The sequence below is a fragment of the Acyrthosiphon pisum genome, chromosome A1 (genome assembly GCF_005508785.2).
Source record: "Acyrthosiphon pisum isolate AL4f chromosome A1, pea_aphid_22Mar2018_4r6ur, whole genome shotgun sequence".
In the NCBI taxonomy this organism is placed as follows: Eukaryota; Metazoa; Arthropoda; class Insecta; order Hemiptera; family Aphididae; genus Acyrthosiphon; species Acyrthosiphon pisum.
This window is the reverse complement of record NC_042494.1, coordinates 170,431,930-170,440,039: the sequence shown is the minus strand read 5'-3', so window position 1 is coordinate 170,440,039 and position 8,110 is coordinate 170,431,930. Positions and strand designations below refer to the sequence as shown.

At 27.5% G+C, this 8,110-nt stretch overlaps 1 long non-coding RNA gene across 1 annotated transcript; it reads left to right on the top strand.

Annotated features, from left to right (window-relative positions):
- Positions 1 to 416: 416 nt before the first annotated feature.
- Positions 417 to 6,438, top strand: LOC115033712. The gene is made up of 3 exons (XR_003839014.1): positions 417 to 570; positions 5,925 to 6,057; positions 6,162 to 6,438. It is a non-coding gene; the product is annotated as an uncharacterized LOC115033712 (long non-coding RNA).
- Positions 6,439 to 8,110: the final 1,672 nt, after the last annotated feature.

Sequence of the window (8,110 nt, the reverse complement as noted above, 5' to 3'; positions counted from 1 at the left end):
TATTAAACCAACTTCAGATTTCGTATTATATGTGAGTTTTGTTGGGTGGGGCTTTGGTCATGTTTATAAAATATAATATTATACCTTACAGTATCTCCTTCCAACCGTCACGAAAATTCGTTACAATAGCGACGATTGTTGCCAGATGTGGCGAAATTGCGCTGCACATAGTGCTTTTTTATTTGAATTATTCAATTTTTTTATACGGCAATATATAACCTGTTTCACAAAAAAACATTTAGATCTTTTTTGTTTACACATAAAAATAATTTATCATGAGTACCTATGTACTATGTACTCGATCGCAACATATTTTTCATTAAATGTCGACCACATTTTTTTCGGTGTGTCAAAACTATTTAGTAGGTACAAGGTTCCTCATAAGTTTTTATAAGCATTTAAAGTTAAAACGTTAACAACATTTATCCAAATCACACAAGTTTACATATTATCTTATAGTTAGGTTCCTATAACCTATTAATAAATACAATTTCAAATGTAGTTATTTTTTTGTAATATATAAATTTTAGATACCTACTCATGGGTACCTACTTGGAACTTTAGAAGTAGGTATGTATTATAATTTATATTTTCTACATATATAATGACATTTTAAAATACAATGTTTACGGCCAAAATTAACTTATCCTTTGATTATTAGTTTAATTATAATAATATTCATCGGCAATATAAATATATCTTATAAGTTATAGCCTATACCTAGATAAAATTATATTTAGTAGATAATACAGGCTGACAAACTGTCTTCGGTTAAAATCGTTTTTCATATACTATGATATTAATACAATAATGTATAATATCATTGAATTCAATTATTCTAATTTATCATATTCATTACACATTAGGTACAGTGTCCCCAACGACACATATTATTTAGCAAAATGTAGGTGCCACACCATACCCCCGACCCCCCCCCCCCCCACCAATATCTACTAAATTTACTTTGAATTTTTATTTATGATGGACACAAAAAAAATATAAAAGAAATAATACACACATATTATCAATGTAAAATCAATATATTTATTGGATCGATCAGAACCTTAATGATTGATCATTATTAAAAGTGCAATATCAATGGATAGATCTGAAGTTTGTTGCATAATACAGATTTAAATATTAAATATAGACCAAGTTCTGCTATATAATGGTTATTTTGTATAGATATAAATTGTAAAATTTTTTATATTCTAGTATAAAGTCGCTTACCATCGCAGTCTAGACATAAAAAATAACTGAATTAAATAAATATAATGACATTGAAATGTAATGTGTGTTTGACGTTTGTCGAATGAATTAAAACGTAGATATATATTAGTTATTATAGTCTAAAAGACCTGAAAAATTTAAAATTTAAAATCTGTACAAGTATTCGATACAAAAAAATAGTTATGAAATTTATATGGATAGTAAATATTTTAAAATTTACTTATTTTTCTAAAAACTAAATTTACAAATAGTAGTTTTAAAAAATACTTAATATAATTTGAATTTTTTTTTTAACATTAAAAAATAAAAATAAAAACTTATAATTAATTCGTAACGTAATCTTCTATATGTTATGTAGCTATATATAAAATATAGGTAGCTATAATACTATTGCTTATTTAAGAGTTTTCTAATTAAAAATAAAGACCTAATTTATTATAATTATTATCAAAAGCTATGGTTAGGTTCAACAATTCAACCATACGTGTTCATACTCTAGCTATGTTAGCGTATAGTTCACTAAAATTTGTTTGTGTTGAATATATGGCGGAATTTCAAAAAATATATATATAGGTACATTTTGTCTATCGTATAGCTCATAATTTAATTATTTGTTAATTCTGATTTGTTTTTGATTGATTTGTTATAATGAAAACCATCGCATGGAAATTAAAATAATTTTATCTTTAATATACCTGATAGTATTACCTATATAATAGATAAGGAAATTTAGAATTAATAATTTATTTTAATTAATTAATTTTACATTATATAAAAACATAAGTACACCTAGTAGAATTATCAAAATTTAGATTTTCTTGATATTAACTTATATATTATAATATTAGTGATATGTTTCTTACTTCAAATTAATTCTTATTTTAATATAAAATATACAAAACCATCATTACCTTTTACTTTAATACCACTACAACTTATAATGAATATCATAGTTATTGTTATTAAAACTTTATAATAAAATATCATAGTTGCTGTTCAGATAACTACAAAGAACGACCATCAATGTTTCCTTATAAAGAATATTAGATTACTAATTTCTGACCAAGTAAAATACCTATAATACTTTAGTGTTTATAAATGAACAACTAAGTAAATATTTGATGTTTGTAAAATATGGATCTATATACTTGAAACATGATAATATAAAAACTGTGCGTGAGCACAACCGCAATTTGTTTATTTCGTATGTTAAATGACGTGTTATACTTCTATTTATCTATATCTAAATTCATACTTTTATTATAAAGAGGTAAATTTATTTGTTTATTCGGGGTAATCTCCGGAACCACTAAACCGGTTTTAACATTTTTTTACAATCAGAAAGCTACACTATATCCCTGGACCCTGAGTAATACATGCTGTATTTTATAAAACAATATTTAAAATATTAAAAATATTGTCAAAGCAGAATGGCGTGAGGATTCGATTGTCACGGCTCAGTTTTGGTGCGTACTAGCGCAGGTACTACGTGTCATACTTGGCGCTGCCAGTCGACTACGGCTTAAGAGGACGTGATACCCGCATGTGTTGTCTTCGTCTTACAATAGTGCATAACATATCAAATTATACGCAAGGCAGAACACGTGTAGCTCCGTTAGCTTAAAAACTATACAAGTGCCACTCTAAGAACGCTACTCGTTCGCGCATCCAAATGACCGAGCTCCGCAGTTTCGTACCCAAATTTCTCCCACTCTACCATCTAGTCGCCGCCGTAAATTCCCCCACTCGCTACGTGCGACCGGTGGCTAATATTGACCTCTTATAAAATCTAAAGATAAGATTATTATCTAGACAGCCTCATGGGCTTTTTATTGTATTTTAATTTTAAAGCGAGTTATGAATATTTTAAATTTGTAAATTGTTTGTACATTTTAAAGTACTCATAACTCGCTTTGCGTATAATTTGCTATGTTATGCACTTGTAAGACGGAGACAACACATGCGGGTATCACGTCCTCTTAAGATAGATTAGGTAGGTTCGGATAGATTCTATCTTTACCCTTTGTCACCCGGCGGTACTTAGGAGTACCAAACATTGAAAAATTCATAGGTACAAAATTCAATATAGCATTATTTAATTTATTTATTTAAGGATTAGTTGGTTTAATATTTTATTCATATGTACCTAATGATCAATTTATCAAGTTTTACCTAAAACTAAAAATTACACACATGACCGTCGGTTCTTTCCAAGTTCCAACACTAGATTTACAATAATTTCATCAAATATAATATATTTTATATTATAAAGTAATATTATAATCTGAAAGACCGTCTTCGTTACGAATCGTAAGAATACACTGATTTTATATCATTGAATTCAAATTTAACGTCATCCATTTAATGACCCACTTGTAACCTTCTGTACAGCAGATCGACTTTCACTTTTTTTTATTGACATTTTTAGCAATACAATTTAGGAAATGTCTATAATTATATATAGGTCAATATAAGAGTCAAAATATTTTTAACGTTTTGCACATCATGTATATTATAGAATTGTAATATAAACATTTGGTGAATATCTCAAGGATCTAAATTTAACCATTTTTAAAATTTTTAATTTATTATTGGATTGTTGCTAGCTCTCTGCAGATATTATGTAGAATACACGATAATATTCAAACTGTGTGTACACAACTGTAAATTATTTATTTATTTCGTATGCGTTAGGTACTTACATCCTACATATCGCAAACCAAAATTATAGTTTTTTTAAATTATCATCACATTTTTTTGCATAAAAATTTAATTAATAAATTCAGTGGATTTAAATCTAAATAAGAGGAATGTTTAATGTATATACTATATAATAGGTAACTGCATTGCACATTGAATTAATTTACAAAAAATAAGCAGGACTGAGTTAGTACCTATTTTCTCCCGGTCATATAATAATAATTATAATCTTTAACATAGTTTTGACTCGTTATGCAATTACATAATACTATAATAGTTTAATACAGTAAAAACCTACACCTATACATTATATAATAATTACTTTTAAAATAATTCGATTGTTCAAGATCAATCCCACTGGGGTTGTTGTTACAGGTACTTTTATTGAGTAGGTATTGTTCTCTTAGCTGATTGCAGTATTGCACTGTAAATGTAAAAACTATTATAATTACTTTATTTTTACACAGTCAATAGTTATAATTATAATTAACTATATAATATATGAGTAGATATAGTATGTATTAGATATTACAAACAATAATATTCAATTTACTTATTTTAATTCTTATAAGAGGATGTCATGCCCACAACCCACCACTGTTGTATATCCGTCTACTATAAATTATAATAACATAACAAATGTCACGTTAAGAAGAATCCATATAACTATGTTTTTATATATTGGAGTAATAAATAGTGATTGACCTATTATCACATAAATTTAAAATTACCTAGGAATATTATCTAGGACATATCGTATGATTATATTTTAATTTTTAAGTGAATGTTATAACTTATATAATAACGTAAAATATTACAGTTTATAAATGCTCATAACTCGCTTAAAAATATCAATAACAATTAACAGTTTAGAAGATATCAACTCTTGAGCCTACAAGACGTCCGCTTATGATATCTTAAAATTTTATATAAGCAATTTTAACACATGTTTCTATTGCATTAAAAATGTAACAATTACGTATAATTTTATACTATCTAAATACAAAGAATTATGTTCAGTAAGTATACTATATTGTGTTTTTATCTGTACCTAGGTCATATTATAAGTCGTCGGAATAATATTTCAAATAAAATTTATTCTGAAATATAAATTACATTATATTCTATTAAGTTAAATACAAACGTAAGACGACCATAATATATAAGTCTGGATAAAGTCTGATCACTGAAGTTAATCAACGTCAGGCGTAGTTAGTACTTAAAAAGGTTGCTTGTCGCTTGATAAATGATAACACTATATAGCTACTTGCAGTCGTTTGGCATCTTTTTATTTATATTTTATTACTTAAATCTTAAATTTTTAACATTCTTAATGTACATATATTTTTTTTAATTAATAAAATATTTATAAAAGTTAATTGAATTAATTGAAATTATATTTTTATATAAATATCAGAGTTTTGGACCCCTGGCTTTTTATCGGGCGTCTTTTTGTCGAGATTTTTATTCTAATTACCAGGAATTTATCAACTATTTTCTGGTTTATTTTTATTTTACCACATGAAGGACTAAAAAACAAAATTTAATGAACAAAAAGGGAGTAAGTCGGTAACTCATCATATCTGCTGTACAGTTAAGCGTTGTACTGGAAATTCCCTGTAATATTAATAATTGAAAAATAAAAATAAATAGTAAGGAAAAATTTAAATTTTTATGCAAACCCTGCAGGTTCTGAAAAATATTATAATAAAATGTTAAATATTTTTATATTTTGTTGTATATAGGTATAACTAAAAAAAATTAATAACCAAAGATACTTGACATTTTCACCAATTATTTATAATAGCATTTTCTATACACTTTTAGCTATTTATAGACATACCTATAGACATTTTTTTCAGATTTTTCTGCAAAATACAAATAAAAAAAAACTTTTTTTGCAAATCCATATAAAAATGGTGCCTATGAACATCTTTAATACTTTTAAATGGCTATAATAACAACTTATGAGGAACCTTATATTCAATTTTCAGATCTTATGTCCTGTCCACAAAGGACAAAACCAAACATATAATCTCAACTTTTCCCAACACATGGACAATATCTAAATTATTTTTAAAAACAGAAGCAAAACAAAAATCATACTCTGTATTGACCTGGCATTAGGTATGATTGTATGTAGGTTTTATTAAATATTTTATGCATTTTTAACTACAAAATAATTTGCGAAATTTCTCGATCTCGATAAAAATCGTAATTTTTTATTGCAGGAGTTGTATTATAAATATTTAATAAATCGATGCTGAGAACTAAGAATCTAAGAAGTAAGAACTCAAAATCAAATCATCAAATCAAACATTGAGGTGCGTTACCTAAAACCTAAACATGGCGGACGTTAGTGGAACACAAAGTGATCATTTTATATTAGTCTATTGACTTGAAAAAGTTAAGTGCGATTTCAGTAGAAAATTAGTGTATGATTTTATTGAAAATTAATATGCCTTATGCCGTATTATACCTACCGCTGTTACTATTTAGTATTTTATAATTGAGATTATAATAATAAATAATTATAAATTATAATTGAAATATTATAGCAAAACGTGTATTATGCTTTATGCAATTCAAATACCAAGTATAATTATAATTATATTTTGTATTATATCTTAAAAAATTGAATTATTTTGATCTCAACTATCCACTTACCTAGCAAGCTAAATATTTAATAGTTGTGAATAAAATAAACGTTTAGTAATATAGTGGTGATGAGAGGTATATGCGTATACTATATAATATACAAGGTATAAAGACAAATTAAAAATAATAATGACATTATTATATTATATTACTAATATATCATATTATTAATAGATGATTGTTTATAATATTTATAACATAATAATAAAATCAAATTTTAATGACAGTCGTAAAAATTGAAAATTATTTTGTACACTAATTACTCACTTATAGTTAAAAATTCATAACATTTAAATATTATTTGGCTTGAAAATGTAATACAAGATTCCTCGTAACTTCATAAGTTGTTCTTATAGGAAAAAAGGAATCATTTGAGCGTATAGCCATATAAGTTTATTATGATAGTTTTTTATGAAGTTTATAAATGTTGACGAAATCGAATATTATTTATTCGTAAATTAACGATTTTATCTCAAACGATTATTTTAAAAGATATTCACTCCAAAATACTTAGGTACCTATAACATTAGACCGAACATAGAAACACTGCATAGAAAATAGTGCTAAGAAGGTGAAATCTCGTGTAAATCTCATCCAGAAACTTGCAGGTACAGGATGGGGAGCTAATGCAATAACGCTTAGGGCAGCTACAATGGCTATTGTTTATAGCACAGCTGAATATGGAGCCCCCGTGTGGATCAATAGTGCACACGTGACTCGGATAGATTCTGAACTCAACAATGAAATGAGGATTATTAGCGGCACGGTAAAGACAATCCAAACACCGTGGCTCCCAGTGCTGACAAATATAGCACCACCCCACATTCGGAAGAAAGAGGCTCTAGTCCAGCGGTTCCCAAACTTTTACGACCACGGCACCCTTAAGAAAAAGTTCCGTGTTTCATGGAACCCCAATATCCGTTAAACGAATATTTTATAGCAATATTATACTATAGTAACGTTTTTTCCCAAATAAAATATAAAATAATTTTCTCAATATTTACGCATACATTTGGCGGAACCCTTGAGATTATCCCACGGAACCCTTAGGTTCCGCCAAACACACTTTGGGAATCGCTGCTCTAGTCAACACTATAACTTCATGCCTAAACTACAAAAGATCACTACTGTTTCAAATGCTAAGGGATAAACCTATAAACAGACTAAAATCCAGAAAGCCACCTGGCTTAACAGCAAAGAATTTAATCAACACACAATTTAGTTATAGTAAATCATGGAATGAAGAATGGGCAAAAACACATATTACAAATAAAGATCTTACTACTAGACCCGACCAAAATATAGAAGGAATGTCTCTACCAAGAAACCAATGGACAACAATTAATCGGATCAGGACAGGGCAGGGAAGATGTGCAGGATCTTTATTATTCAAATGGCGCGACAAGGATAGCACAGCGTGTGATTGTGGGAAAGTAGAACAGATCATGAAACACATTGTGGAGTTGTGTCTTAGGAGGAATTTGAACAAGGGACTGAAGGAATCCACAAGTCTGAATATTTT